This window comes from Cebus imitator, unplaced genomic scaffold, assembly GCF_001604975.1.
Source record: "Cebus imitator isolate Cc_AM_T3 unplaced genomic scaffold, Cebus_imitator-1.0 Scaffold264, whole genome shotgun sequence".
Taxonomy (NCBI): Eukaryota; Metazoa; Chordata; class Mammalia; order Primates; family Cebidae; genus Cebus; species Cebus imitator.
The window spans coordinates 1,945,693-1,958,182 of NW_016107579.1; positions in this window are offsets into that span (position 1 = coordinate 1,945,693).

The window sequence follows — 12,490 nt, forward strand, 5'->3', positions numbered from 1 at the left end:
AAGGTGTCTGGCGTGTAGGGAAAGAATTACCCACCACTTCACTTCTACCTTGCTGTATCCTCTCATCTAGAATACTGCCCTGAATAAATGTGGGTCTTCAATGTTGAGAAGGGAATAAATGAATAAACTTGGATATCCCTGCAACCTGGTGAGCAAGGAATATACGTCTTTCAGTAGGGCACTGTGTGAGCAAAGAAAGTAGTGAAAATAAAATGGGAGGTTTGGGGGCAGTAAGCAGCCTACCATAAGGGTCACTGGAGATGACAAGAACACTCACATTATCTGGGACTTGATTGGTTGCAAGTTTCAGGAACACACCTTCTACCGCACGAGGAACTGAGGGAACTTGTGGGCTGACATGGCTGAGAAAGATAGTGGTGCATCTGGTGTCAAACACAACCGAATCTTGAAACTCCAGATCTGCCACTGTGGGGTTTCTCTGTGCTGCCTTCTGTGTTGGTAGGGATTCTAGGTTGCAGTTAACAGAATCTCTTTTAGCTGGGTCAAACACAAAAATGTTGGATAACATGCATGAGGCAGCTCCCAGGGTTTCAGAATGAAACTTGGATGCTACTAAGCCAAGAACGGAGCAAGTAGTGTGAACATCCATCCATACCTCAAGACTGTTCCAGGGCACAAGCCCCTATAGCTGTTGGTCACCCAGCACCATGACACTGGAACAGGTGGCCAGGACATTACCATAGCTGCCCAGAAGAGCTGATGCCTTTGCCATGCCTTCCTCCTTCCCAAGGCCACAATTCCAGGGGAAAGCTCTGAACAGCCCATCCCTTGAGTTCAGCAGCCAAGAGGAATAGGTTGCTGGGATAGGACTGACCTAGGACACGGTTCCCCTGAAATGGGGAGATGAAGTTCCCGGGGAAGATCCTGGTGCTGACATCAGCAGAGGTGAAAAGGTGCCCAGCCGAGGCAGACTACAGTCTTCAGGAAGGTCACTCTGGAGGAAGGAGGATTACAGGATGCAAGTGTAGGATGGAGAGGTGAGTCTGGTTATGAGGTTACTGCAGAAATCCAGCAGGGAGGATGAGGGTGCAGCCAAAGTTATACTTGGAGCTAAAAAAGGAAGGGACGAATACAATGGACACGTTGGAGAGAAAAAAAACACCCTCATGCTGGCAAGCCTGGTGTTGCTGGAGGGGAGAATGCAATCTGTCCCTGGGCACACTTACCAAAGATGCTTCCTCTGGCAGGAAGAAATTGACTAAGTAAGGGTTAATTGTCCCTGCTTGGTCTGACAGCCAGAACCATATTTTCTCAATGTTATCTTTCTCCATGTGTGCCCTTGCTGTGATGGAGGGGAAGAAACCATTTGTCGACTTAAGCAGAGGAGAGCATTGTTATGATTTGAAATCTTTTTAAAGTTCCTTCCCCAGGGGGCCTCATTGAACTAGAAAGCAGGTGGCCCTACTGGTGGTTTGACTAAAATGCTGGGGCAGGCAAGTTCCTATAACAGAGTGTCCAGGCCTCCCTTGAGCACCTGTCGGCTGGTCTTTCATGAAGGCCAGTGGGAGGGTCACCTGGCCATGTAATTTATGGGCCCCACAGGGAAAGGATGGCCCTACTTCTCCAGAGCCCACTGCTGCAATTGACCCCCACCATAGGGCTAATCCTCTGGGTGAATGCAAGCCTGTCTCCAGTAGTCCCGGGTGCAGAGCCTCAGCTGTGGGCTCGTGAAGCAAGCCTGGGGCTGGGATCTGCTCTCTACCTCACCTGGCCAAGGTCCTCCTTCTCCCTGCATGAGGAGGGGCTCTCACCTGCTCAGCTGGGCCACGCTGGGCTTCGGCCAGCTCCTGCCTGCACTCACTGCCCACGACTCCACATCCCAGCCTTGTCTCCCAGTGCAGTTTCTGCCTCAGTTTTCTCATCCTCCACTCCTGGTGACCTGGAGCCAGGCGGCAAGAGCCCGAGGTACTCTGTGGAGGCCTGACGCTCCCCTGGCTAGGCGTGTGATCTTGGACAAGAAATTCCACCCCCAGGAGACCTTGCTCACTCATTTACAAATATCAACACCTGCCTCTGAGGGCTGTTGTGATGCTTGTGGAGCTAACACATGAAAAATCCTTAGACCAGTGCCTGGCATACCTTAGGCATTCAATAAGGAGACAGGTGCATCCCATCCCTTGTGGGAGCCCTGAAACTCTCCATTGCTCCAGTCAGCTCCTACTCTGGGGCCAGCCCCAACCGCAGCCCCTGTGCTTCTGAGCATCTAGATCATGGACAGGCCTCTCAACCAGCTTCACTTACCACCCCACCCATGGTTCCTGCTGCTGTCCTGCCCCTTCCCCCATATAAGACCCTCTAGAGAAAATCAGCACCCAAGATGGAGAAGCCAGTCCACATTCTCCGTTTGAAGCACAGATAGGTGAATTTTGTTTTTTCCACCTTCACTAGTCCCATAGCCAGTTTCTGAGTCCTAGATCCTCACCTCCCTGAGGTCTCAGCATGCCTCAGCTGTGTGGATGAGTCAGGGTAAAAATGGCTATGAGGCATTGGAGGTTCACTTCCTAACCCTGAGCCTCACTGTCCTTGGCTACAAAATGAAGGTGGGGTAGCTCACAGGAAGACACCTTCTGTTCCACATCATGCACTCCTAAATACCCATGAAGTGGTTGATGGGGTGAGGGGTCCTAGCCAGATCAAGGTCAAGTGGGTTTGAAACAAGGACACTTCCAAATAAGGGCAGACCAGAGTAGAACTTCTTAGTAAGATGTAGTGCAACGGAGAAGCCGCCTGAAGCTGCCTGGAGCAGTGGTTGCCAAAAAGAGAGGGAGGACCACTTAAAGGGGGGACTTCGAGAGCTGGGTGCAAATTATACCTGCTTCACACAGAGGCAGCAGGGGTGCCTTCCCAGCCTCAGCAGCAAGGGAGCAAGCCTGCCACCTCCCCGCAGTGGCACTTTCTTTCGAAGTCATACTTGGGTGACTTTCATTCTGACCGCCAGCAAAGACTCCATTTATTCAACAAGGGAAAAATGAGGCGATTTAGAATGTGGAGCTGTCATTCCTAAACCTTACCTGGGTGTGAGCACTGGAAGTCTGCTCACAGCATCAATTATTTACAGTGTAAGTTATTGTTGTTCAGCAAAACTAACTCAACAGCCTCTATGCTTTTTTAAATGAAGCACCTCCGGTGACATTGGCAACTCAGCATTTCGCAGCAAGAAGTCATTTATCCATAATGATAACAAAACCCATCATGTGCTGTACACCTGCTAGATCCCACAGAAGCGTATTCTATCTTGACTCATGTCAAACTCTATGAGGTTGGTGTTAATGTCCCCCATTTCCAGATGAGAAAACTGAGGCTCAGAGAAGTTAAGCAACTTGCTCTAGAAGACGCTGCTAGTTAGAGGCCACGTAAAGCTTGTCTCCCACAGGCTGGACGTTATTATGCCGTGCTGAGTCTCCCAAATACGGCACAGGCACATCCTAATTGTTTAGAAACAAAATTTCCCATGAAAATAAACGCCTTGGGAAAGACACAGACAGACACATAGCACTTTCCTGGAAGCCTGGTCTGTTCATTTTCTTTCAGCACTCACCTTTGGCTGAGTGCCATATCAGTAATTGTCATCTGTTTAGTTGCTCATTGTACAAAAAATGTAAGTCTCTGAACCCTATCATCTGCATCAGCAAAGAGAGATGCTAGCACTGGGGAGGCGTTCAGGAGTCAGGAATAAGGGAGCAACCAGTACCTGTACACGCCTCCCAGCTCACCCTCACTCTGGGCTGGTTTGCGGGGATCCATGGGCAGAATCACCATACTATTTACAGCTAATCTCTCTTTGTACTTATTGATTGGTTGGTTGACGGATTGCTCGAGGCATATAGTTAACTTTGCACATTAAACACACCTAATTATGATGCAACTTCACTGTACAGGCACTTCATGCCCCAGTCCAGCCCCTCCCACCCTTACCAATCCCTTAAACATCGCTGAGGGAAACAGACTAGCAGGCTTTCGATTGGAGGAGACAAATTAATTATAGTGTGATAGTGCTAGGATGAAACAGGCAGCCTATTTTTCCTGTATTTCTTCCATTCAGACCATGCATCCCTCACCTGTGCCTAAGAGTTTAACAAAGGAACAGGGCTCTCATTGCAGTTCATAGCAGGAAATGTGTCAGGGGAGAACAGAAGGCAGGAAAAGACCAACATTGAAGGAGAGGTTTTAAAACACATAATGATTTCATGTCAAAACACAATTTCCTAGTGTCAGTGCACAGTTCTGCAAGCACGAAGGAAAAGGGAAGTGATTGAAAACTTCTGGAATAAGAGTGGGGCTGTGGATTCTGAGCATTGATTGATGGCCTTGAAAGGAGAGATTGATGGATTATGATTTTTGGGAGGGATCATTACATGCTGAGTCCATGAACAGAGCTGCCCAGCATTTGGACACTTCGGTGCAAGAGAAAACCATTTGGATGATCTTAATTCATCTGCCCATTATCCAAAACCAATCCATGCAGGCATGGCAAGTCAGATCCGAGGCCATGAGATAGGACAGGGTTCAGATTCAGTGCTCAGCAAGAATTTGTCGGATGAATGAGAAAGAACAGCTGGGCTGGGGCTGGCAGTCTCTGGATTTAAAAAGCTGTCAGATGCCTGCAATAGATCACTTTCCCTGCCAGTGTCACTCTGGCTAAAGCCATTAGAGAGGAGACCTGGAGTCAGGTGTTCTCACTCAATGAGGAGTTTAAGAGAAGCTAGAGGGGCTGGCAGCCACAAGGGTTACACCAAGGTCTGCCCTGAGCTGTGGAGGGTGGCAATTTAGCTATGGGCAGGGAGGGGGGCACTGAGTGTAAATCATAAAGGAGATCAGCTGTGGGCCTCTGGGAGAGGAGGGAAATTGGAAATACATTCCACAGAGGCTGGGAGGATCAGGGACAGGTTGGGAAAGTGGTTGTCAGAGCAGGTCAGCAGAAAGACTGGGAAAGGTGTGAGGGTATTGGAGAACTGCTCCTATGTGGCACCAGCTGTATACTTTAGAGAATGGTCTCACCACTCACAGCAGCCAGGCAAGAGTTGATGCCCCTGCCCAGCCTGCCTGCCTGCCAGCTGCCAAGGCCAGAAGCTGAAATCTGAATGCCGCCCTGTCCGCTGGGCTTCTAACAGAAACTGAAAACCAGAGAAACCACAAACTGAAGTGAGCAGGATCCCACTTTGCATGTTTTCTGGAGTCTCTGCTGTCACAAACATGCATTCCCCTCTCACTAGCTGGCACCATGCACCAGGTCCCCCCAGCATGTGGAGGCTGAGGCGGGGCCCACCTTCAGGTAGACATGACCTTCTGCCCCCTCCATTCTCTCTCTCTCAGAGGTTCTTTCTGCAGCCCACCTCTGGGGTCCTGGTGGTCCCCCACAACACCTGGTGTCCTCACCTGCACCTACCATGCTCTCCTTTCCTCACTTAAATGGATCTCCGTGCTCCATCTTCACTTATCATAATTGAGCCGCTGTCTGTTCCATTCCCTCCTGGCCATGCTCTTCTGTGAACAAATATGACTAAATCAATATATATTAAGACACTCATGCCAGATGGTAGGTGGCAGCATAAGTCTTCCTGGCCACACTACATTTATTTGGGGCAATGGTGGCATAGATGTCTTGGCAGTAAGGATGGGATAATAGTGGGAATCTCTGGCCTCACAGCGCCCAGGTGGAAAGATCTTCCCACACCAGCAAGTTACTCAGGCCATGCTTTCTCCATGGACAGGTGAGCTGATGCAGAAATAACAGGCACAGGACGGACAAAACAGAAATAGGGACAGGCTGTCTGTTCCCAAGGGACACCCAGTATATTAGGCCAACACAAGTGGCATTGCCCAGGACTGGACACTCACTAATCGAGGAATACAACAGCAGCATCTAAGGGAAGCCTGGTTTGGTGCTCCCTGCTTGCCCTACAAGCCGTGTGATCTAGGCCAGCCTGAGGACTGGAACACTTGATCAGAGGGCTCTAGAGGGCATCAGAAGACACACGAATCACAGTACTTCATGCATCCTAAAGCACCACATGTAGGCACAGCCATGGTATTCTGTCAAGAGGAGGATGTTGATGTGAAATAGCTTCACTCATTGCTGGCTTTCTGCGGAGTGCTCACCTTGTGCACATGTGTTGAACATGTGAAAGATGTGGGTCCCACCAGACTTTGAAGATATAGTACAAAGATGGATGTAAAAACACTAACTAATTTCCTTCATATTGATTTGATGCTGAAATGACACCCCTTTGGTTATAGAGGATTAAATAAAATATATCAAAATTAATTTCACCTGTTTCCTTTTACTTACTACACGTAGCTATTAGAGAAATTGTAGTTGCATGTATGGCTTGCATTGTATTTCCACTGGCCAGCTCTGGTCTTCCAGGACTCTCCAAAAGAACTTCCTGCCAGGATGGCAATGTCCAATACAGAAGGACTAGCCAACTGCAGCTGCTAAACACTCGAAAAGTGGCTAATGTGTCTGAGAAAATGAACTTTTAATTTTATGTCCTTTCAATGAATTTAAATGTCAATAGTCACGTGGGGCTAGCAGCTGCCACATTGCACAACATAGGTCAGGAGGTGTGGGATCTGGTTAGATCTGGAGTTCTGTGCCTTGGCTCATCTTAGAATCACCTGAGGGAGATTTTTAAAAGCACAAAAGCAAACTCCACCTTCAGAGCTCCTCTGTTTAGTCTGGGCTGGAGTCTGGGCTGAGTAGCCAGGATGGGGAACCACTAGGTTATGAAGAAGAGGGAAAAGACAGGATGAGAGCTGCTACTTATTAAGAATTTGCTGGTGCCGGGGATCTGCAAGAGGCCCATGTCGTTCTACCCAATCTGCACAAACACCCTGTGGAGTCGATATTATTTTTCCTGTCATCATCTCCATTTTACAGATGATGAGACGGAGACATGCCCAGAAACACCCAGCTACAGAATGGCAGAGCTGTGATTAGAACCAGGATGCGCAAAGGCCCTGGAGGCAAAAGTCACCCCAAACCCATACCCTGGTGTCCAGAGATCAGAGGGCTGAGCAGCCTGGGTGAGTAGAGGGCTCAGACCCTGTGACAGGGAGCTCAGGCAGCCTTGAGCACAGGAGGGCGCTCACTTCCTGGGGAAGACCCAAACCCTGTCCTTGCTTCAAGTGCATAGCTGGGCTGGGCTGGCCCAGGACTCCGCACTTCCCCAAGAAAGCCAGGCGGTAGCGGCTCTGACAACAAAGACACCCACGTGGAGCTGAAGCAAAGCACTTCAGACAGCCAGAAGTGCTGGCAGGCGGGCAGCTGCCCCTCCCGGGGTGTCTGCAGGGAGCTATCGTCTCCATGCAGCAGCCTCTGAAGCCATCGTGATGCCTGGCTTTGTCATTTAGGACATCAAAGGGTTCCTTTAGCTATAAACACTGGAGGGTCTTTGGAGGATTGGAAAAGCTGGAGGAGCCCCACATGCCTGGAATAGAGATGGCAGTGACTGGCAGAGGCGCAACACAGGGCCCTGAGGCCTCCTTCCCAAAGGGGACCAGTGGAGGACACCATCTCTCCAAAGCCCCTGCTTTACACCCAGGGGCTCAGTAATCCTCATTGTCCATGTGTGTGAGTGGCTGGTGCATGGAGGGGGGTATCCGTGAACTGGGGGAGGCGAAGAAGAATAAATGGGTGGGTGATGGACATTTGCAGGAGGGGATAGAGGTCCTCTCTTAATCTTGGCTCACTTCTCAAACAGGAATCCTTGCATCCAAACGTTAGCTCTTTGTCTGTAGGCCCTCAACCTGTCTCTGCTTTAGTAAATGCTGCAAGACGGGAATGGCTGGAGCACCCCAGCACAGAGTTCCTGCTGCACAGGGTGTGTGTCATCTGCACACCTGCTGAGTTCCTCTTGGAGTTGGGAAGCCCTGGATGCACAGCAGGGAACACAGGAGAGAAGGTGGAGTAGGTATGCTCCGGGCCACTAATGCTGCCTGTGCACTGGGTCCCTGCTCTGTCCCCACCAATGGCAGTGCTAGGTCTGGGGAGCAGAGACTGAGCCACGAGCCCTGCCCTCAGGGTTCCCACAGTAGCAGAGAAAGCCAGGTACACAGATGACAGTTGATGCAGGGACTCTGATGGAGCACATGGGGAGAACAGGGGTGGCAGGGACAGAAGACACCTCTAAGGAGACTGCAGTGTAGGCAGAGGCTCACCATGGTTGGGGAACCAAGAGGGGTATGAGCAAAGCCTGGAGGAGCCCCACCGCCTAGCCCAGGTGGCACTGTTTTCCAGGTCATTCCAACTTCTATCAGAAGGGAGCCAAGCTGGAAATGAGCCCATGGATACAAACATGGCCCTTTACAAGGCCACTTCATTTCTCTCTGAGCGAGCTCCAAGCCAAGTCTATGTTCACGTTCATGTGGCCAGCATCGGGGCAGGATTTCTGAGGATACGTGAGCCTTCTGTAGGCATCCATTTCACAGATGAGCAAATGAAGGTCAGGAGACACGGAGTGACTATCCCTTTTAAGGGACCAGAGCTCAGCTTGAGGTCAGGGCCAGGTGAGGAGCTGTGGAAAATAAAGACAGAAAAGCAGCTGGTGGCCCTGTCCTGGGGTGCCCTGGGGTAATCCCTGTGGGCCAGCATGTCCCCACTAAGCCTCCTTCAGATGGGAGAAGATGGGGAGACAAAGGGGAAAGCCCATGTCTAGCACATGTAGAAAATCGGCCGTAGGTAAGAGGGAGCTGGTCAAGGCATGTGAGCAGGGGCAGGAGCTGGCAGACGCTGGGCTGCATGTCTCTGCCCAGCTGTGTGCACCTGTGGGAGCTGGGAGTGCGCTCAGTACTCTCAACTCATCTGCTCCCAGCCCCAGCTGAACACACCAAGTCAGAAGGTCTGAGGGAGGAGGCAGCCTCTCAATGAGCTGGTGACTCTGTGGTCCAGCAGCCTTGGTGAGTGACAGCCTTCATGTGTGCTGGGGGTGGGGACAGAGAGGGGCTGCTTTTAACACCAAAGTTTGCTCAGGTGCTGAGAAGCTGTGCTGCCACTGCTGAGCTGTGTGTTATGGCTGCCAGCCTCCTGGCTGGAGGCAGGAAGGGCATTGCTTCCAAGTGCCCAGCCTGGCTCTGCCCAAGTGCTCTGCCAGTCCCTCCAAAGGGACCTGCATTGGGCTCTCATGCTCTCCGGGCCTCACTTTCCTTCTTTGCACAGGATGAGGACGGGCTGGATGGGCTCTGTTCTCTCCACCTTTGCTGTGGCCCTCCTCCTGGAAAGGAATCTTTTTGGAGGGTCTGCCTGCACCAGAGCCTTTACAAATATTTGTGACTTCATTCAGATCTCACCTCGAGACCATGAGGTGGGCATTGCTTTCCCTGCCTCTCAAAACATCTTGGCTCAGAGAGGGTAAGAGATTCACCTTGGCCACAAAGCCAGACAGCAGCAGAGCCAGGATTCTAAGTCTGTCTGAAACCACAGTTGAAGCACCCAGGAAACACCTTTCTCCCAGGAAACACCTCCAGCTAGACTGGGAACTGAGGTAGGAGAAGGCTAGACCAGTGGCTCTCGAAGTATGGTTTCCAGACATTCTGTTTCAGAACTCTAGGGGTGAGCCCAATGATCTGTGTTTTAGTAAGTCCTCAGGTTGAAAGAGTGCTGAGCTGGACCACACTGTCTTTGAGGAAGGGATTAAAATGAGCATGAGGAGGAATATAGGAGACCAGGTTAGACCACTTCAGTTCCTATGGGCAGAATGGGGGTAACGAAGGCTCGCCAGGCCCCACGGAGCACTGTTTTCAGTGAGGCCCTGTCCTTGGGCACTGTATTGGGCCTGCCTCATCCAATTGTAGCAAGAATCCTGCTAAATCAATTTGGAAAGATTCCCTCAACCTCGATACTTGGCCACCCTCAATATCTGATCAAATTCCCCCGCCCACCCTTGACGTCTGACCACACTTGCTAAGTTGGGTTGGTGAGAATCTCCCACCCTTGATGTCTCCTCTTAGTGATTTTCCATCCCCTGGCCCCCTGACGATTGCTTGTCTGGAAACCCTTGTCATCCCTGCTGTACTCAGAGTTGAGCCCCGTCTCTCTCCCCTACTGCAGCAGTCTTGACACTTATCAAAATGGTCCCAAATAAAGTATTTCTTGCATTTTAACAGGTGTCAGAATAATTTTGTTTTAGCAGAGGGAAAGAGAGGACTCTCATTCTCCCTTCCCCCAGTTCCAAATACGGCATCTCAAACCAAAATCACCCTGAAGAACTCTGCAGGCCTGGAGTTTGCTCATTATGAAATACTCCAACCTACGAAGGCAGATTGGGGTGGCAGCTGGAATTCGTCAGAGGCACCCTGGGCATGGGCTTTGACCCTAACTCCACCCCCAAACCCAGCCTCCAGCACTTGCTTCTGATCACAACCTCGTGACCCAGGTCACAAGCCACACCCCCTGCTGGCCAGAGCCGAAACAGCCTTCCTGGGGTTCCCGAGGCAATTTGCTGTGGCCTTTAGCTAACAACCAACCTCTCTCAGACACTAAGTGGGTGGCCCTTTAGCACATGACAACAGGCAAGCTAGGACTGGAGGTGTGGCCCAAGCCATGGCCCCTCAGGGGAACAGGCAGCCTAGACAGAGGCTGGACTTTCCTCCTACTCAGCCTGGAAATGTCCAGCTGAATGAGCCAGTTAGGTCTCATCCAGAGAGAACGAGAGGAGGCTCCTTTCTTTCCTTTCATTTCCTTGTTTCTGAGACGGAGTCTCGCTCTGTCACCCAGAATGGAGTGGAATGGCACAATCTCAGCTCACTGCAACCTCTGCCATCTGGGTTCAAGCAATTCTCCTGCCTCAGCCTCCCAAGTAGCTAGGATTACAGGCACTCCACGAACTCCCATCCAATTTTTATATTTTTAGTAGAGATAGGGTTTCACCATGTTGGCCGGGCTGGTCTCGAACTCCTGACCTCAGGTGGTCCACCCACCTCAGCTTCCCAAAGTGCTGGGATTGCAGGTCTGAGCCACCATGGCTGGCCAGGGGCTCCTTTCATAGCAGGCGCTTGTCTCCTTACAGAAACTCATTTTCTCCCAAGCTGAAGCCTCCATGATCTTAGGCTATATTTTGTGTTTCCCATTGCAGGTTGTCTAGCAAATGACCTAAGATTTGGGTGACTCCCCTGCCTACCAGGTGAACAACCTTGATCAAGTCAAGGTAGTCCCAGCCTCAATAATCCCATCTCAATAATAGAACTAGCAGTAGTCATCTTTGTCTACCCCTCAGAACCTGCTACCAACAGAGTCTGTAGGGACCTGGCCCACTCCGTTTTCAGATGAGGAAATGGGTCCAGAGTGGGAAAGGGATTCAGCCAGATATGAGGCAGGAGTGGGGGCAGTGCAGTGAGATGTGAGCCTGTGTGAATTCACAAGAGCACCTGACAATCTGTGACACCAGAAAGGTGGGAGGACCAGTCCTGGTCCTCAAGGAGCTCTCCGGCTGCTGCAGAGGGCGCCCATGGTCACCTGATCCACCCTGGACATGTGTACTGAGGACAAAGGCAGCACGATGGACATTTGGAACCCATGAGCCAGGAAACCTTTGGCAGCTTGGGAGAGGAGGGAATGGACCAAGGCAGACACCTGGCTTGCAGGGCCATAACAAAGGCCTCGCCACGTGGCCTGTGCCCTTCAGAGAAAGAGGCAGGCTACGAACAGGGAGATGTTTGTTTCCACAACCTGGACACTGCCTCTCTGTGGAGGAAGTGTTTCCTGTGCACAGAGCACCAAAGGCACTGCCTGCCCATCCTGCGCTTCATACTCAGCACCCCCTCCATCCTCCCAGACGCCGCTGGCAGAGCCCTCTGCAGTGTTTTTTGCTTGCCCAGCACTCTGTAGCAGCTGGGAAACTCTCTCTGCGGTTGATTATCTTTCCCTACTTTCTCCAGAGTTTGGGACCTTCTCACGTGGCCAAAGCAAGTTGGTCCGGAGCTGTGCTGACTTTAACACCACCCATTCCTCTCCTGAGGAAAGAGCTTCTGTCCCTGGCTGCACATTAGAATTACTGGGACAGATCTGAGGAGGACAGATGCCCAGACCCATTGAATCAGATGCTCTGGGGGTTGGTCCCCCGCAACCGTATTTTTAAAGGTCCTCAGGAGATTCCAATGTATAGTCAGGGATGAGAATAGCTGATGTAGAATCCCAGATTGTCAGGGCCAGACGAACCCTTAAAATGATCACAAGAGGGCTGGTCACCGTGTCTCAGGCCTGTAACCCCAGTACTTTGGGAGTCCAAGGTGGGCGGATCATCTGCTGTCAGGAGTTTGAGACCAGCCTGGCCAACATGGAGAAACCCCGTCTCTACAAAGAATACAAAAAAAATTTAGCCAGGCACGATGATGGGCACCTATAATCCCAGATACTGGAGAGGCAGCTAAGGCAGAAGAATCTCTTGAACCTGGGAGGTGGAAGTTGCAGTGAGCCGAGATCATGCCACTACACTCCAGCCTGGGCAACAGAGCAAGACTCTGTCTCAAAAAA